At 40.6% G+C, this 20096-nt stretch overlaps 1 long non-coding RNA gene across 1 annotated transcript; it reads left to right on the top strand.

The window, feature by feature from the left end:
* Positions 1-192: 192 nt before the first annotated feature.
* Positions 193-19884, top strand: LOC143443442 (uncharacterized). The gene is made up of 2 exons (XR_013112402.1): positions 193-308; positions 17770-19884. It is a non-coding gene; the product is annotated as an uncharacterized LOC143443442 (long non-coding RNA).
* Positions 19885-20096: the final 212 nt, after the last annotated feature.

Below are 20096 nucleotides of genomic sequence, written 5' to 3'. Positions count from 1 at the left end.
CCTTGGCTGAGCCTCCAGCCTAGTCCAGGACTGAAGCTGAGTGGGTCTTCAGAGTTGGCCTAAATTGAGTCCATGCCATTGACCTTGATTTTTTTGTTTTTGTTTTGGCTTTTCTGGTTAGTTAATTGGCTGTTTGGTTGGTTGTTTTGAATGGGGGCCAGGGTTTGACCTCTGTGTTTCTGTATTTTACATTACTAGAAAGAAGCAGTACTTTGAAGTTGCTAGGACAAGTGCCCATTGATGGATCTGCTCAGTAGCTGGAAACATCTGTGCCAACACATAGCAGAGTCCTGGGAGAGGCTTCACAGGTGGGTATCTCCCAGATTCTACTTGTTTATGATTAGGAATAATAGGAGTATGTAGCTGAACCCAGGGGGGAGTGACCTTAACTTTTTTAATTGATTATGTGGGGGCACACATGCTCTGGTGAGTGCATAGAGGTCAGCAGACAGCTTTTAGGGAGTCACCTCTTCCTTTCCACCTTTATGTAGGTTCTAGGTACCAATCTCAGGAAACTTATTTGCTGAGCCATCTGACTAGGCCCCTTGAGTGCAGATTTGGATGTCACACTGTGGCAATTGCTGGTTATTCTTTAGATGGTACCATGGACCTATTCAGTTTCCTATTTAGTTCATTCTAAGCCTTCCTTTAAATTTTTTCTCTTTTCTTCATTTGTTCTCTGTAATTGTTACATAAGCCCCCGATGGCTCAGAAATAAAGCAAATACATCAGTTGTAAAAGTAAAAGAATCAGTTGCTGTTAAAAAAAAAAATGAAAAGAAAAAGTAGGGGAGCAGGGTGAGATCAGTCTCATGGGTGAGGTTCCGGGATAAGTGTGTATATGAAGGGGTTGAAAGAGGATGGCTTCTAATGTCCCAAGTCTATGAAAGCCAAATGTTGCAAAAGAGGTGGAGTTCTCCCCTGTAAAACCCTTCCTGAAGCCAGCAAGATAAATGATTTTATAGCCCAAGACAGCTACTCCTTAAAATTGATTGCAGTTTATGTATGTAAACCTACTTCAGGTTTTGTTCACTATTCAATGACACCACTCTGTAAGCTCTCATCCAATATTCAATAATAACACAATAACTAAAGCATCGGTAGGAAAGCATTCTGAAGAAGTAGAGGAACTGAGGCTAACCTGTGAGCCCTTGTGTGATCAGGTTCCACAGACTTCAGAACTTATATAGGAATCAGCTTCAATCTCTGTGGTATTTCTGGCTTATCCTGTTGTACCTGGCTACCTTCTGTCTGAACCTGCCCTAGACATTATGAAGAACTACCTCCTTTTAAGTAGGTTAGTGTTCCACAAACTTTTTTTTCCTCAGTCAGAGGCTGCCATATTCCCATGTAGAAGTTAGCTAAGGAAGAAGTATCCCTAGGTAATCTGTTGCGACCCAGATGGTACTATGAGAATCAACTATGATCCAAATAATGACTACAGATCAGAAGGCAATTTAATATAGTTTTATCCTCAAGTGAGACTACATCATTGGTAACTAATGAAGTTTCGACATCATTACCAAGCTAGACCCTTGATAGTGGAAGTTCCCAATACTGTTCTCTAGAGGTTAAATAGTTTGGCTCATGAGTTTCCTATAATTAGAGTAATCAGTTAATGGCTAACCAAAAAAATGGAGAGCAAATGATGTGGAAAACAACCCAAATGTCCATTATAGGAGACAGAATGCCTCCTCCTTTCCAGTTCTCTGTCCTGTAACGTTTCTGCTTTAATCTTTATTTCCATCTCCCTCTCATTCACTAACTGTCCCCTATGATGTGCTTAGGTGGTCCCTCCAGGAGGGGTTGTCTCACCTCATGTGTTTCACATCTCTCACATGGACGAGCATCGTGTTTCTAGGCTTCATAATCATAGCTCCTTCCTTTCTTACATCTCTCTGTCCATTTTCTTCCTTCTTTCCTTTCCTTCCTTCTTTCCTCTTCTCCCTCTTTCCCCCCATCTCCCTTTTGTCTTAGGCAGTGTTTTGTTGCTGGGAAGAGATGCCATGACCACAGCGACTCTTATCAAGGAAAACATGGAGGCTGCTTAGCGTTTCAGAGATTTGGTCAGAGGTTTTGTTTCTTTTTTGTTATCCTTTTGTGTTGGTTTGTATATGCTCAGCCAAGGGACTGGAACTATTAGAAAGTGTGACCCTGTTAGAATAGGTGTGGCCTTGTTGGAGTAGGTGTTTCACTATGGGTGTAGGCTTTATGACCCTTATCCTAGCTGCCTGGAAGCCAGTATTCTGCTGGCAGCCTTCAGATGAAGATATAGAACTCTCAGCTTAGCTTGCACCATGCCTGCCTGGACACTGTCATGCTTCTGCCTTGATGATACTGGACTGAACCTCTGAACCTGTAAACCAGCCCTAATTGTCCTTTATAAAACTGGCATTGGTCATGGTGTTTTTTTCACAGCAGTAAAGCCCTAACTAAGACACCTTTATTTCACAACTTTCTTTTCTTTTACTATTAATTTTAGTGTTTTTGATATATCGACAACATTTTAAATTAAACTATTTATTACATATATATTATAACTTATTAAAATTGTTTAAACCATTCTAAGGTAATACTAGGTATTTTGTCAGTTAACATTTAGTAAGACCTTACTGTGTGTAATATATTGTTCTAAGAGCTTTATACATATTATTTCATAACTTGAAACCTCAGACATGTTCATTTCATAGGTGAAATATTTGATACAAACCTTACAGAAAATGAATAAAGTTATAAAATGTAGTTTTGCTCCTGTATTGAGTGTTCCTATAGTGAATGTTCAGTGCAGATATAATGTTTTAAAAAGGTACTTGGATCTGTGGCTGACTACTTGGATGAGTAATTAGCAAATAAACAGAGCTGGTTGCATTACATAGTGAGGTTTGGGGCTTTGTACCTCAAAAGCTCCCTCAGCAGGGAGCTACAAGTCTAATGTTCAAAATTTAACATAAAGAGAACCAGATTATCTCCTTAGCTGGCCTTGAAGGCTATCTATAAATCAACAGAAAATCTCTCTTCCTTGAGTAGACACTGGCTTTATCTAGAATAGCCAAGGTACTCAGCTGGCAGAGCAGCTAGCTGGAGAGAGACTATGATTCTTTACAGGGGGGATTTCTTTCTTTCTTTCATTTTTTTTTTTAAGACTAAAGCTTATTTATACCCCAGGCTATCATGAAGTTCGCTCATATATAGCTCAGGCTAACTAGCAATATTACTACCTAATGCTCCTGAGTGCTGGGATTACATACAGGTAGGTGCCAGCATGTTCAGAGAGTACCATGAATCAGTATGTATCCAGAGCATGGTTTGTTGGACCCAAAGATCCAAAACCAGGGGATTTGCTACTGCAGATACACTCACAGACAGGGGATTCACTGCAAAAACATGAGGTTTAATGATAATAACCAGTGCAGTGCGGCTCCCTTACACACAGGCAAGAGGAACCCCGAGCCAAAGCTGGGAGCAGTTTTTATACAGAGTTCGCACAGGAGTGGAAGTTCAACCCCAACATCCAGTCCATGGAGGGTTTTAAAGGGAAAAACCACAAACCAGGGGAGTGGGGAGGGGGTGTGGGGTTGCCAAGGATACATAACATAAGAATAGTGAAACATTCCAGAGAAACCCACCCTGAATGGTTAGTGTCATGTGGAAATCACCCTGAATTCTTCTCAAAAATGTGGTTTTTATCATGTCATTGTGTCCTATCCTGCCATTACCAACTATTTCAGATTAACTATCTTCCAGTTATAGCCCCACCTAGGTGGCAGCATCTTTATCTGTAGTCAGGAATGGGTCTTCCTGCCTTGGGCCTCTCCCACCCATAGGTGGGCCTACTGCTTGAGGCTTGATTCAGAGGCAGTGTCCTTCACCTGGAATGTGTCCTGGGGTAGTGAAAATCTTACATTCAGTTCCACTTTCTGGAACTTGCATTTTTCTGCCCAGGTCTAAGGGCAAAGAAAAAGTCTACATATTTCATAAAATGGCCTTTATAATTTTTCACTCTACAATTTTGAAGCCTGCTTATGCATGATTCTGTATTCTGTCAATGCAAAACCCCAATTCTCACAGTACTCACCTTAAAGGAAATAAGAGATAGTTTATTTGGGTTATCCCAAGTGCCACGTTCCAAATGGCTCTGTAAAACTTTATAGTAATGGATCAAAGAAAATTATAAATCAAGACATTTTTCAAATACATTGGTAGAAAGATGAGGTATGAGGCTGAAAAGCAATTAGGAGCACTGGCTGCTTTTTCAGAGGCCTGGGCTTGGATCCCCAGCATCCATACAGTGGCTTGTAAACATTTATAACCCCACTCCCAGTGCATCCAATAACCTGTTCAATTCTACAGACACCAGACTTTAATGTACGACACAGACACAGACACAGACACAGACACAGTCACAGACACACACAGACACAGACACAGACACACATGCATATAAGCAAAACACCCATACATGTAACACACACACACAAAGAGGGGTGGGGAGAGGGAAGGGAAAGGAGGGGAGGGGAGGGGAGGGGAGGGGAGGGGAGGGGAGGGGAGGGGAGAGGAGAGGAGAGGAGAGGAGAGGAGAGGAGAGGAGAGGAGAGGAGAGGAGAGGAGAGGAGAGGAGAGAAACCAAGTAGTTGGACAGGTCATAGAAAAGCAGGGTTATTTCAACCATAGGCTTCATATAATATCTCATTCTTAATGTTTTGGTTGTTGGGAACTGGAGACAGGGGGAAGAGCCTGTTTTTATATCCCAAAGGATTTACTTCTTGGTCATATCCAGAGGAGAGCAATAAAATGGCTGTTAATGAATGCCTGGAGCTAATTTGGCTCAGGACTTGCATTATCCCATTCTCTCCACATCACTGCCTTCAAGATCAGTCACTGGGCACGAGAAGGCTCAGGGAAAGCTGTGGCTCCTTCCAGGAGACTCTGCTGCTCATTGTTCTCCCTGTTAGCCGGGGCTTCGTATTTGGTGCTTACAAGGGCCAAATACTCATTGGTAGGGTGAGCTCATGCCCAGTGTCTGATGTAGATGAGACTGAGCAGAAGGTAAGAAAGGAGTCTTTAGGAGAAAAGAGAACTGGTTAAGCCATTAAGAAAAAGATCCCTGTAATGTGTTATCAAAATCTACTGGCCATTGTGATCCAAATCCAATTTTCAGTATGTTTTATTTATTTTGTATGCATGTGTGTGGATGTACTCGTGTCACAGCCCATATGTGGGTGAAGACCTCCAAACTTGAAGTAAAGGGAGACCTTTACTCAAGTCTTGGGAAGTCGTGACCACCCATAAACTCCAAGACACTGTACCTGGATGCAATCAGCAGACATTTATTAGGGAAGAGAGCTGGCAGCCAGTGGTCAAACTGCACACTCGCGCAGGAGTAGAGTTTGACAAAGCCAGTCAGTCTGAGGAGGGTTTTTAAAGGGGTAGACCACAAACCAGGGGAGTGGGAAGGGAGGTGAGGGGTTGTCAGGGATACATAACATAAAAATAGTGGAACATTTCAGAGGAACCCACCCCAAATGATTTAGAGTCATGTGAAAATCACTCTGCACACTCATTCTTCTCAAGAATGTAGTTTTACCATGTCACTGTGTCCTACCCTGTCATTACCAACTATTTCAGGTTAACTATTTCTCACTTGCTCTGGCCATAGCCCCACCTAGATGACTTGCATCTTTCTCTGTGGTCAGGAATGTATCTTCTTGCTTTGGGCTTTCCCCACCCTGAGGCTTGAGGAATGTTAATCCAGCAAGTGTCCTCTGATTCAGGGATAATGTCCTCCACCCAGAATGTATCCTGGGACAGTGAAGGCCTGAATCTTACATTCAGTTCTGCCTTCTGGAACTTGCATTCTTTTGCTCAGGTCTAGGGTAAAGAAAAAGCCTATATATATTTCATAAAATGGTCTTTATAATTTTTCACTCTACATGGGGACCAGAGAACAACTTTCGAAAGTCAGTACTTTCATTTCACTATGTGGATGTAGGGATTAAATTTATATCACAATGTCTTTATCCATGAGCTGTCTCTTCTACCCCTGGTTTTCTTTTCTTTTTTTCCCTATGCAATTTGACATAATCTATAATATATAATAGGGTTAATATACTTAAAATTATCAAGAAAACTGGCCTAACAAATCGAAGGTAAGAGATAATGGAAATGAGCATTTTAAGCAACCAAAATTTATACACTTCTAAACTCTAGATTGTATGTTTAGCCATGTTTATATGTTTCACAGTTACTTATAAAACTATAAACAGTTTTACTTATATTTGGAGTATTTAAACAAGTATCTATCCATCTATCATTTATTATGTATTTATTTGAGACAAATCTCACTGTGTAGCCTTGGCTGCCCTGGAACTTGCTATATAGCACAGTCTGACCATAAACTCACAGAGATCCACCTTAAGGAAAGGTCTAAATATCCTCCCATGCAATTCTAGTAAAACAAGATTAGCATTATTCTATTACTTGCAACTACAGTGAGTTTTGAAATATTAAAGACTTTAAACAATAAAAAATACCTACTTGTAAATGATTTAAGAAAGCTAACCGTGCAAGGACTGTTCAGTTACTTGGGTTCTCAGCTGTCAATATAGTTAACTACGAGTGGCATCTGGATGTCTGAGGTCCAGGCACATGTGTTGGAAGCAGATGTTAGCACATACATGATATGAGACTTACAAACCTAGGAGTTCCTGGCATGAAATTTTGCCCTTCAGGAACCTGGACAGAGGCTTTTCCCTCCAGGCAGAATGGAGTCTTTGATGTGATAGCTACTTTGTTTTGTTTGTGTTTGTTGTTTTTTGCAGTTTTTTGCAGTTAAAATGGTGTTTTTTTGGTAATCTTTTAAGGAAGAAACCAATTCTGAATTTTTAGTTATCAAATTTAAAAGTCCCCTTTGTGTTTTCCTTTTAGTAGAAGTTCATATAATTTCTAATTTTTTATAGAGTGCCAAGTACATACTTTATAAGAAGATAATGAATGTTTTCTAAGAGGCATATCTCAGAAGAAAGACAAAACTTTAGTTAATTTTGATAATCTGTTATCTCTGTTTGTCTCTCTAATAGCCCAAGTTCATGAATAGATTTAAATATTTGTCCATTAAAATGAGTTCCAGGACTACTGTGTGATTTAGCAGAAAGTCCTCAACTAGATTTAGGGTCTCATTCAGTAGCTCTGACTAGAGCAGACCTTAACATATACATTAGGCTGGCCAAAAATTCAGAGACTCCTCTGTTCCTGCCTCCCTAGTGATTGTATTAAATATGTGCAATGGCACACTTGGCTACAATTTGCTTATTTTATTTGCTTATTTGAATTAGTGTTTGTCTGTATGTGTATATATGTACTATGTGCATCGAGGTATCTAAGGTGGTTGGAAGATGGTGTATGATCTTTTGGAACTGGAGTTCAGAGAGTTATGGGCCACCATGTGAATGCTAAGAACTGAACCTGGGTCTTCTAAAAGAGGTGCTTTTAACATCTGGGCCATCCCTATGATCCCCTGGAATAACGCTGTTTTGTTTTTTTTTTTTAAATTGAAAATGTACACACTATATTTGCATCCATGGTTTTCCCTCCCTTGTCTCCTCCCAGATCCTCCCCACATCCTACCTATCCAACTCCATGCCTTCTTTCTCTTTCTTTTCAGAAAACAAATAGAAAAATAAAAAGCAAACAAACCAAAATTAAAAACAAACAAAAAGTGATAAAGCACAAGAAAGACACACAGATGAACACAAACAAACAAAACCTATAAAACAATTCCAAAATTGGAAAAAAAAAGAAAAGAAAGAAAGAAAAAGAAAGAAGGAAGGAAGGAAGGAAGGAAGGAAGAAAGAAAGAAAGAAAGAAAGAAAGAAAGAAAGAAAGAAAGAAAGAAAGAGGCCTACAAAAGTGCCCTGTGGTTGTTTTGTGCTGGCCATTTACGGCTGGTCATGGGGCTATCCTAAGTTATTTATATACCCACAGAGACTCCATGTGCTACAACTGATCTTCCTTTGCAAGGGGTTGTCAATTAGACATAGTTTCTTGTTTAGGGATGGGAGATCATGTCCATTTTCCTCTCTCAGCGCTGGTACCTCATCTGTCTTGAATCTGTGCAAGTCCTGTTTTTGTTGCCATCATCTCTGTGAGTTCATATGTGCATCCTGTTGTGTCTAAAAGACAGTTTCTTTAATGTCATCTGTCCCTTCTGCCTCTTATAATCTTTTAGTGTCTTCTTCCTTTTATCTCCCAGAGCCCTGAGGGGAAGGGTGTTATAGAAATACCCCATTTAGGACTAAGTGCTCCGAAGCATCCCACTCTCTGCACACTGTCAGTTGTGGGTCTCTGTGTTAGTTTTAAACGACTACAAAAGGAAGCTTCTCTGATGATAGCTTAGGCAATGATCTATGATGTAGCCCTATGTCAGTAGGAGTTATTGTATGCTTGTGTTCCTTATTTGGTTTTCCTCTAGGCCCATGGCCTATCCAGTCTTGGGTTCTTAGTCACCCAGGTGGTTTCAGGTATGGGTTCCATCTCCTGGATTGTGCCTTAGATCCAACCAGACAATGGTTGATTACTCCCACAACTTTTGTGCCACTATTGTTCCAATGTATCTTGTAGGTAGGTTACTGTTGTAGGTCAAAGAGTTTGTAACTGGATAATGTTGACTATCATTTTTCCCCTCTGGTACTGTGCAGGGAACCTTTCAGTACCTTGAACACTATCCAGTAGGGATGAAGGCTCTAGTTAGGCTTCATCTCGAAGTTTCTTTTCAATGAGATAAGAAAGTGTTATCTTCAGCAGTAGAACTGTGCCATCAGTTTGTAGATGAAAACCAATAGCCTTGGCAATAGAATGAGTTGTTTGAGTGTTTCCATGGGCCCCTTTGGCCAATAGCTCCATTACAAGTAAAATATTCCCGGCATAGGAAGTTTCACTTGGTGGCAAAAGATGTCTGGTTAGGGGTGGAATAATTCCTTCAGTAAGAATTTTCTCTACTGTTGACAATAGCTATCTAGTAAGGAAGGGTTTTATTCAATAAGAAATCCAAAGTCATGAGAAAATGAAAAATAAAAAAAAGTATTAGCCAGGTGATGATGGCATATACCTTTAAAGCCCAACCCTTGAGAGGCAGAGGCAGGTGGATCTCTGTGAGTTCAAGGTCAGTCTGCTCTACAGAGTGAATTCCAGAATAGCCATCACTAAACAGAGATACCCTATCTCGAAAAACCATAAAAAGGTCTTACTATAAGTTTAGACACCTCATTTAGTAAAAAGATAAAACAAAGTCCCCTTTTTCCTAAATCAGTTTTTTAAAAAAATGCTAAAAAACAGATCAATACTTAAGAAAAGCTTATTATTATAGACAGAGGATTAGGCATCAATTCTATCTCAGGATTTTGATAAACTGAGGACGTAGTAACTGTCGTACAGAACTTTCTTCAGGGTCAGACTGTCACCATCTTCAGAGTTTTGGCTGGACCTGTTCTCAAAAAAAAAAAAAAAAAATCACTGCTAATTTTGTTGATAGTGGACATTCCTCACAGAAGAGGATGCGGGGAGAGCCACAGGATTCTCACCTCAGTATATAGCCACTTCTCTGGATCAATTTGCTATTCTGCCCTAATTACACGTGGCTGCAGGATCTTAAGGAAGGGCTAGAGTATGCAGGTGGCTGGGGACAGGATCTTTATCTTCAAAGCAACGAGACATTGTCATCATTCTTGGGAATAGACATTCCAGAGCAGCTGCTTTAAGGTCATCCCTGTGTCTGTCTATAATCTCTCACCCACTGGTCTGTAGGTAAGCCTAGTCCCCTAACTGGATTGTCTGGTTGGGCTTCAGTGGGAGAAGATGTGCTTAGTTCTGCTGAGACTAGATGTCCCAGGGTGGGGTAATACCTAAGAGGGGCTTCTCCTTTTCCTCAGAGAAGGGGAGGAGATCACATGAGGGAGAGGGTGGGACTGGGAGGACAGGAGGGAGGGGTTTCAATCGGGGATGTAAAGTCAATAAATAAATACATTATTGGAAAAAAAAAAAAAACCCTGTAGTTCTTCACATGTTACCCACTGAACTTCAGTGGAATTAAACTTCGTTTTCTTTTTTTTTGTTGGAAACTTATGAGGAAGGGGTAGACACTGTCTGGCCCTCACCTCTCACAACTGACTTAGTTATAGCCGTGTACAATTTCTCACACTCCTTATACAACTTAGTTCACTCTTCTAACTTCCTTTTCATCTATTTGTGTTTTGTAACCATCTTTATCTTGCCATACAAAATCTTTACCTTTCTTTTTATTTATTAAAAATATTAAAATTATTACATGCATACCTGTGTACTGCGTGTGTGCCTTAGTGCCTGTGTCGGCCAGCAGATAACATCAAATCTCCTAGAACAGGAATTACAGATAGCTGTGAGCCACCATGTGAGTTCTGGGAATCAACCCACATCCTGGGAAGAGCAGCCAGTGTTCTTAATGGCTGAGCCATCCCTTCAGACTCCTTTTACCTCTTTTTAACTTTCTCTTATCAAAAATGTATGGCATACATTAGCTCTCTTTTTCTTTACTTGTGGGTTCCTTTTGTTTAAGCCTTTTCATCATCATTATTATTATTGTTAATTTTACAAAAATTGAAAAATGCTTTTTAGCTTGTGTAAAAGAAGTTGATTATGTTTTAGATGAAAACCCAGGAGGATGTATCTAAAACACAGATGATATATACAAGATTTTAAATATCTAATAGGTACAAATATGGAAAAAATACACATTAATAGTCTTGTGTTTTCTTAACAAATTTCAATTGTTTGTTAAAGTTTAAGTCATTATAACAGGCACTTTTAAATTGTGTTGATTTAAAATAAATAAATAAAAAGCATTTACTTCTCACTAAAGTTTATAAGACATCCAAAGCAGGATAGTTTTTGGCATTTCTACTGTGTTTCCTATAATGTTAGACCCTAGATTGTGGCAATTACCTATTTGGAGAAAGGGCTGCGTTATGGAGCAAGAACAATTTCCTCATACAAACCGGTTTATCCCTCAAACTGTAGAGACTTTCAAGGTGATCGAGTAGAACTAGGATTGAGGCAAGGATCAAGGAGATAACATCTTCAGCCCCACTGTGTCATCAGGCATGTCTTGGGATTCTTTTTAATTTAATTTTAAATGTTTGTGTTACTACCCTCAAAACAAAGACCTGGGGCCAATGGGAACTGTCATTGTTTCCAGATATGGTCACATTGTTTACATATCCTCCCCTGCCATTAGTCTGTTCTTTTAATTGGCTTATTAGATGTGTTGGCCAAGCTTACTTGGCCTGCTTGGTCAGTTGAAGCTGGGATTCTTTTTCTTCCCCCCTTAAAACTCTAAATTCACTATGAGCCAGAGGGAAGCTGGGGCAATTTAACAACTCCAGTTTACATGAGCACTTACTTCAGCCAATTTGGTCAGTTGTGGTGGTTTGAACAATTCATCTCAAGAGGAGGCTCCAGGGCCTGATACTATTACTGATACTATGGTGCGGTTATAGACAGGAGCCTAACATAGCTATCCTCTGAGAGGCCCAACAAGCAGCTGACTGAGACAGGACGCAGATACTTACACCCAACCAATGGACTGAAGTCAGGGACCCCTGTAGTTGAATTAGGGAAAAGATAGAAGAAGCTGAGGAGGAGTGTGACCCCAGAGGAAGACCAGCAGTCTCAACTAACCCAGAACCCTGAGATCTCTCACGGAGTCACCAACCAGGCAGCATATACTAGCTGGTACGAGGCCCCTGACACATATACAGCAGAGGATTGCCTGGTCTGGCCTCAGTGGGAAAAGATGAGCCTAACCCTCAAGAGACTTGAGGCCCCAGGGAATGGGGAGGTCTGGTGAAGTGAGGGGGCATCCTCTTGGAGACAGAGCTGGGGGGAGAGTGGGGGGGAGGAAGGAGAATGCGATGAGAAACTGTGGGAGGGCGGACTAAGAGGGGAGTAATGACTGGACTGTAAAATAATAATAATAATAATAATAATAATAATAATAATAATAATAATAAAAAGAATGATCTCTATAGGCTCATTTATTTGAATGCTTAGTCATCAGAGAATGGCACTGCTTAGGAGGGATTGGGAGGTGTGGCAGAGTTGGAGTAGGTTTGGCTTTGTTGGAAGAAGTGTGTCACTGGGGATGGGCTTGATGTAGCCCTCAGCTACTTCTCTAGCACCATTATGCCGCCATGCTTCTCACTATGAGGATAATAAAGCAAGCCTCTGAAACTGCAAGCAAGCTCCAATTAAATGCTCTTTTACAAGAATTGCCATGGTCAAGGTGTCTTTTCACAGCAACAGAACACTTAACCAAGACATCAAATAAACATTGTAAATAAACCCAAGGACATACAAACAATACAGAATGCTAAGTTTTTAAAAACTCAGAATGGATAGTTCTTATTGGTATTTGTTTTTTATTTTCCCAAAAATTGTTTATAGAATGTACTTTGACCATACTTTTTCCCTCCAGCTCTCCCAAGGTCCTCTCTACCTCCATACTCACCAAACATTATGTTGTTCCCTCCTCTCATCTCTCTCTCTTTCTCAAAAAGCAAACACAAAAACCATGAAACAAAAATTTTAAAAAGATATAAAAACAAAATCCTTGAAAACAAACAATTCCTCCAAATCAAAACAAACAGAGAAAAGAACAAAAAGACAAACAAACAAAAAAACCACCCAAGATGTTCATTTTGTGTTGGCAAGTAATTATGGACATGGGGCCTGCCCTGGAGTATTGTTGATATGCCCAGTTATATTCCTTTGGGAAAAGCTGATTTTTCCTTTGCAATTAGGCACCAATTACAAATAGCTTCTTGGTTACAAGTTTGACTTTGTGATCACTTCTAGTTGGTAGGATTTTATCTGGTTTGAACTTGTGCAGGTCTTGTGAGTACTGTCACAATCTCTGTGAATTCATGCGTATTCTATTGCTTCTGGAGGACACTGTATCTGTGGAATCAACCACCATTTCTGGCTCTTAGAACCATTCTGTGCCCTCTTTTACATATGTCTCAAGCCTTGATGGGAGGTGTGTGATGAGGACATCCATTTAGAACTGAGAGCTTTCCCTCTCTGCATATTGTCCACTTGTGTGTCCCATCGACTGCAAGAAGAAGCTTTTCTGATGATAGGAACAGATCTATGAGTATAGCAGTGTGTTATTAGGAATCAATATATTGCTAATTTCCTTTAGCAAAACATTGCTAACTTTGTTCTCAGACTTTTGGCCACTTTAGCAGTGTCAAGTATGGGCTCTAGGTCATGGAGTGACCTTAAGTCCTTCTAAAAAGTGACTGGTTATTTCCATAATATTTGCATTACCATTATAGCAGTATATCTTACAGTCAGGTTACTTTGTAGGTCCAGGTTTTGTGAACTGGATGATACTAATGTTATTTTTTTTCTTTGACAGTGTGCAGATGTTCATTTTGTGTTAGCAAGTAATCATAGACCTGGGGCCTGCACTGGAGTATTGTTGATATGCCCAGTTATATTCCTTTGGGAAAAGATGATTTTTCCTTTGCAATTAGGCATTGATTGCAAATAACTTCTTGGTTATGAGCTTCTAGCACCATGAACACTATCTACTAGGGGTGGAGCTTCTTGTTAGGTACCAGGTCAACATCATCATGTTTGATGACATAGATACATGCTTTTCTGAGCAACAGGCCTTCCTTACCATCAGGATGTGGAGAGTAAACAGTAGCCTTGGCAATGTCCTGTGATGTTTCAGGTGGGGGACCATGGGACACATTTGGCTAATGACTCAACAAGATGTAACTCATTTTTGACACAGGAGGTTTTATTTGGTGACATAAGATGTCTAGTTGGAGTATTATCTCCCATTTGATCCCATGTAAATTCCTTTCACATCTGAATATATTTTAGGAAGTTTCTATAGTAGTGTGTTTCTATAGTTTTAAAAAAGACCTTTAGCATTTGTTATCTCTCGAATATTCTCTCACCTTTATCTTCCATCCTGCTCCCCACTTAATCCTAATATACTAATTTCCCTTTTGTCTTTCCATTGCAATATATTCTTGTTCTCCTTGAGGGGGATATCCTCTCCTTCCACCTATTCCCTTACAAGGTACCTAATCTTGGTGGTTATCTGGAATGTAGCATGGTTATCATAAGCTTAAAAGCTAGCATCAGCATATAAGAGAAAATACAGTATTTATACTTTTGTGTCTGAATTACCCCACCCAGGATGACTTTTTTCTAGCTTCATACATTTACCTGAACTTTTCTTTTTTCTTTATAGTTGAACAATGCTCCTTTGTGTAAACATACCCCACATTTTCATTATTTATTCAGTAGTTGATAGACACCAAGGGTGTTTCCAGTTTCTAGCTGTTATGAGTGGAGCAGGTATGAACACAGTTGAGCAAGAGTCTCTGTAGTAGGATATAGAGTCTTTTGGGTATATGCCCAAGAGTGGTATAGCTGGATCTTGAGGTAGATGTGATCCTAGATTCTTGAGGTGCTGCCATACTGATTTCCATAGTGGCTGCACCAGTTTGCACTCCCACTAGCAATGAATAAGTGGTTCCCTTTCACTATATCCTTCAGCTTGAAACATTCTCTTGAAGAACTGTTGATACAGTAAAATACTCCGTGGCCATTTGATTACACCTCAGTTGAACAGAAATGCCTGAAACAGAGATATGAAATTTAGTGAAACTGAAGGATTAATAAAATTTAAAAGTCTTCTTGGGTGGTGGTCCAAAGCTGTGAGGATGAGAGACTTGATGGTGGTACACAAGATACTGTGTTAGGCTGGGCATTGTAGCACACACCGCTAATCCCAGCATTTGGTAGGCAGAAGCAGGAAGATCTCTGTAAGTTCAAAGCCAGCCGGTTAGGGAAGGACAGTGACTGAGGCAGGAAGCGATGAAAGAGAACAATGTGAAGTGAGTAGATATGAGCCTTGGTACATGGATTCAAAAAGAGTGACAGCTAAGGAGCCACTAGAAATGGTAACTTGTAACATTGTGCTTTAAATGGAATTCACTTATGACCTCAAGCCAATCTTAAGTTTCCAATGATGCTATAACTTAGCATCAATCTAATGAATTAAGGAAGGAAAGGTTATCCATAGTTAAGGTAAACCAACAGAGATGCAACCAATCTCTAATAGAAATAGGAAGGTGATACAAGGAAAAAGTACATGTCTTAAATGAGAGATGACTAAATCCACCAACAGGTGTGCATTTTTGTAATTCAGGAAATACTGTACATGCTTTTTTGGAGAAGTGGTTAGATTGCTTGTAATTATATAGCGTTAGGGAATTGTGATAGTTTTAGTTAATTTTTAGATTTTATTTGTTTCCTTCTTTTTAAAAACAAGGTCTCACTATCTATCCCTGGCTGTTCTGGGACTTGCTATCTAGAACAGGCTAGTTTTAAACTCACAATGATTGGTCTTTCTAGTGCTGGGATTAAAGGAGTATGCTAGCACACTTGGCTACTACTTTTAAGATTTTGAAAAAGTTGTTGTGCACTCTGGCCAGGGAAGTGGGTAGGCTTGCTGCAGATCAGCTCCTCTCCGTCAGAGCCTCCTAAACTAACACCACAGTCTTATTCCCAGCTCTGTAAAACCACCTGCTGCAGCCTTCCTTCCTTCCTTCCCATGTCCCTATCACCATGTCCCTATCACACAGATCTACTCTAAACTTCTTTCTCCCACTCATCCCAGAACCCAACTCCAACTGACATTTGCTGGAATCTGCAGGCCAGGGAAGCAGGTTGGCCAACTGCAGATCTTCATGTCTCTCTCCACTCCTCCAAGCGCAATCCCCCAAGTCTCATCTCCAGCTCTGTAGCAGACTACATGCTGTGGCTTCTCCTTGCTCTCTGCCCCAGTTTCCAGGTGATTTAGCAGGTCCTGGTAGAACACCCTGCTTTCTTCTCTCCAGTAGATCCTCTCTGTCCCCACTTCTAGCCCATTCTATTGCTAAGTATCTGCTCCCGATACCCAGAAACACATTATACCCAGAAGCCCTAGTGGCCACACCTGTATTTGTTTCTTATTCCCGTTCTTTCTCCTTCTGGAGCAAATAAACCTTCTTTGTATTGAGAACTTGGTCTTGGTGGGTGTGATGGCTATTCCTGGTTGTCAGCTTGACTACATCTGGAATGGACTACAATGCAGAAATGGAGGGCACACCTTTTTGATCCAGATCTTGAGGTATAGTGGCCATGAAATGTTTAGGTCCAGGCAAAGTGGTATATGCCTTTAATCCCAGGAAACTGAGGCAAGCAGATTTTTGAGTTCAAGGCCAGCCTGAAACAGAGCAAGTTTCAAATCCAGGCGTGGTGGTACACACCTTTACCTTCTGCTAGAGGCCCACATAAGGATGATGGAAAAGGAAGATCCACTCCGCACTTACTTGCCAGCACATCTGTTGGAATTTACTTCCTCATAATTCCAGCTTATACAGACCAGCTGAAACAATTAGCCTAGTGCGACTGAGCAGCTACTAGAGTCTCTTGGGCTTCCCATTCACAGCTGCCCATTGTTGGGTTAGTTGAACTACAGATTGTAAGTCATCACAATAAATTCCCTTAATACAGAGACATTTCCTAAGTTTTTGACTCTAGAGAACCCTGACTAATACAGTGTCTCTTGTGCAGATTCTGAACTTTTCAGAGAGAACATTTGGTGTTTTTCTTTCTGGATTTGAGTTGCTTCACTCAATATACTTTTTCCCAGTTCCATTCATTTTTCACCAAATTTCAAATAAATTTCCATTGCGTATGTACCACATTTTTGTTATCCACCCATCAGTTGATGACGTCTAGTCTAGCTCCATCTCTTAGCTGTTATGAATAAAGCATCAATGAACACCGATGTGCAAATATAGTGGGAGACAGTCCTTTGGGCACATGCCCAGGAATGGTATAGATGGGTCATATGACAGTTTTATTGTTTTGGCTTCCGGTTTTTTGTCTGGATCTGGACATTTAGCTGATGAAAGTGACTTTAGTAAGATCATGAAAACAAAAGAAAGGTGTCATTTGTATGGCAGATGACCAACAATGGATAATTATCATATGATTTGATGCCTCATTTAATTGCACAGTAAAATTTAGAGTCCTACAATTAGGGCTGAAATAGCTGAGGCTGAAAGAGAATAGCTTGATTTCAAAATTCATAGCCCTTTCTTCTTTGAGTGCCCACACCATGGACTTTTTTTTTTTTTTAAAGCCTGACCAGATGTCTGCCAGATGGCAACAAAAGCCCAGGTGTGGGCCCCTTACTCCTTAGCTAGTTGAGGGTGGATTCCTTGGGGCTCACAGTCTAAATCCAGTCAAAAATCACTGAAAATACATCTCGTGTTGAATTTGACTAGTGACATGTGCTGGTGAATGTGCTGGTGAATGTGGCCTTATGAGTAAAGGCTGTTTGTGGCCTCTGCCAGGAGGGCTCCAGCATGACTGTACATCTGTGTGTGCGTTATCTGATTGGCATGCTGGATAACAAGAGACTTCTTAGTCCTAAATGCTCACTTCTAGCACCTGGTAAACACTATCGGTCTCAAACAAACTTTGAACTTCCTCTTTTATCTGTTGAATGTTGTATTAATCCCATGGGGTCATTATGAGTATGTAATTTGATAACCTGTGCCTATTACTGTTTTTCCAAAGCCTGAAATAATGCAAACATTTAATACATATTTGTCTTATTATCCTATTTAACAATGACCCTTGTCTCTACTCTTCTTCCCCTAAGACTCAGCTCTGCCAGCCTTGGTCCATGGCAACATTCCAGCACGATCTCCTAAGTGAAGCACATGAGCCGCGCAAAGTAGCCAACTCCATACTCCAAAGTAGTTTCATCTCCTTGGAAGCTTAAACTCCTGGTAGATGATCCTCTTTGATAACCCTTTCTCCAAACTGCATCCATACAAGATAGAGTTCTTCTGTCCAGCCAGCTACGCTATGAAGACAAGTAGGAAGAAGATGGAGAATGGACATAAGCGGTTTCCTGACATGCTGCTTCAAGTCCTTGAGCTCGGGTGGCTTCCCCTCTTCTGTGGAACTTCTTATCTGTTATGAAGACACAATCCCTAACCTCCGAAGTGGGATACTGCCAAGCACTCATTTTGTTAGGAACTTGGCACAGAATATACAACTGTGTGAATGTTACTCTTATTTGTATGGGAGAAAATCAAATTTATAGTAGTTCCCGAGCTTTAGCTGCAGCCTAAAGTTCAGTCAGACACCCCCTCTGCATACAGCTCTTCCTGGCTCCATTTTTTTTTTTTCAGGCTGACAGATGATTCTTCTTTGCAGAATTCTAAAACACTTGAGCATCTTTCAAATGCTTTCTGAAATGTTGCTAACACTATTGTACTTATATCAAGGAATATTGCTTTTTATCTCTATCTCTTGTGGGAATTGTGATGGAGAGAGCTTAAGAAATGGGCTTTTACCACAGAAGGAAGGAAAAAGTTTTTTGATCTTTAATTTGTAGTGCAGGCAGCGGAACAAATTTTTAGATTTTTGGCCCATTTGAAAGATTGCTGAATGGAAAGGTGAAATGCGGCCATGTGGAAGCAGGGTCTCAGCGTGTGGGGTGCAGCTCAGTTCCTCACACACACTCTCAGGACACATCATCAGTTTTCCCCATGCACAGCGTAGGATCCAACGGGGCCTCATACCTGCTAGACAAGCACTTGACCAAAGAGCTATGTCAGTAGCCTTCACCTCTATATCGCTCCCAGTAGCCTCGCCTTGCTTCTTATATGAATCTCACATAGGAGCCAGGATTATTTGCTATATTTTCTTCCACTAATATTCTAAAAGATTAGGCAGCTTAATTAATGTGCTAGATATCCATTGAGATCAAATCATGTTAGAAGCAGTAAAGAGCATCCTCATACAGACTCGTTTTAGTAGTTGGCAGAGAGGTCACTTGTGCAGATGAAGTGTGTACTATGTCAGATAATGCCGAGAGCATGGAAAAAATGAAATATAGACTGGAAAGGCTCGAGTGTGTGTATGCGTGTGTGTGTGTGTGTGTGTGTGTGTGTGTGTTTCAATTTTAAATGACTTAGAAAATGCCAGATTGAAATGACATTTGGAGTGCTGAAGAAGTGGCTCAGCATTTACTTGACCCCTGTTTGGTTCCCCGAGTCTACTGGGAGATGCTCACGAACTGCCTGTAATGCCAGGTCCAGAGGTCCTGACTTCCTCTTTTGGCCCCCGTGTAAAGAAACATTTCTGTACATAACGTACATGAGAGCAGTACATACATAAAACAGAAACAAACTAGCAAATACACATACATAAACATAACCCACATCTTAGTAGATACCCAAAGAAGAACAAGAAAGCTGTGAGGATTCCTAGAGACATGTTAGGAAGAGGTAATAGAATTGCAAAAGCTTGGGGGAAGAACAAAGCAGAGCAAATGGGGGAGAGAGCCAAGAGATGAAGTTTGGAGGGTTTAGAAGATTGAGGAGGAGTACATAGTATGATCTAGGTTTTAAGAGACTCACTCACAGCACTGTGTGAGGAGACTCACTCAAGACAGGGTGGGAGGAAAAGTTAGGAACCCAATGAAGAGACATTGCCATAGTCTGGAAGAGAGGGATTGGCTGGGTTAAAGTTGGCAGTGGAAAAGGTGTGAAAAGCACACAGAGATGGAACTAACAGGCTTTGCTACTAAAGTAAGCTGTGGGTGTCAGAGGAGAAGAGGAGCCAATGATGAAACCCCAGAGTTGCTGTGTTTTGTACATGGGAAGAGCATGGATAGGGTATGCTTGCATGACAGGAAGCAAAGGATTAGACTCAAAAAGTGTCAACGTGAACTTAAAATTAAACATCTCGATCGAGACTTTCAGACTGCAGTTAGATGTCTGTGTCTGTGATTCATGGTGGAGGTCTGACTCCAAAAATAAATTTAGCAATCATTGGCATAAAGTTTTTCTTCTCTAAAACCTTGAGTTTGCCTATTTGAGGACTTGCAGTGAGTCACTTGCTTACCCTACAGTCAGCCATCCTCGCCCTCCATTTGGGATTCTAATGCTGGCATCTGGTGACCTACTTAGGTGC

This window comes from Arvicanthis niloticus, chromosome 9, assembly GCF_011762505.2.
Source record: "Arvicanthis niloticus isolate mArvNil1 chromosome 9, mArvNil1.pat.X, whole genome shotgun sequence".
NCBI classification, from domain to species: Eukaryota; Metazoa; Chordata; class Mammalia; order Rodentia; family Muridae; genus Arvicanthis; species Arvicanthis niloticus.
The sequence above is the reverse complement of the archived record's forward strand: the minus strand, read 5'-3'. Positions and strand labels throughout refer to the sequence as shown.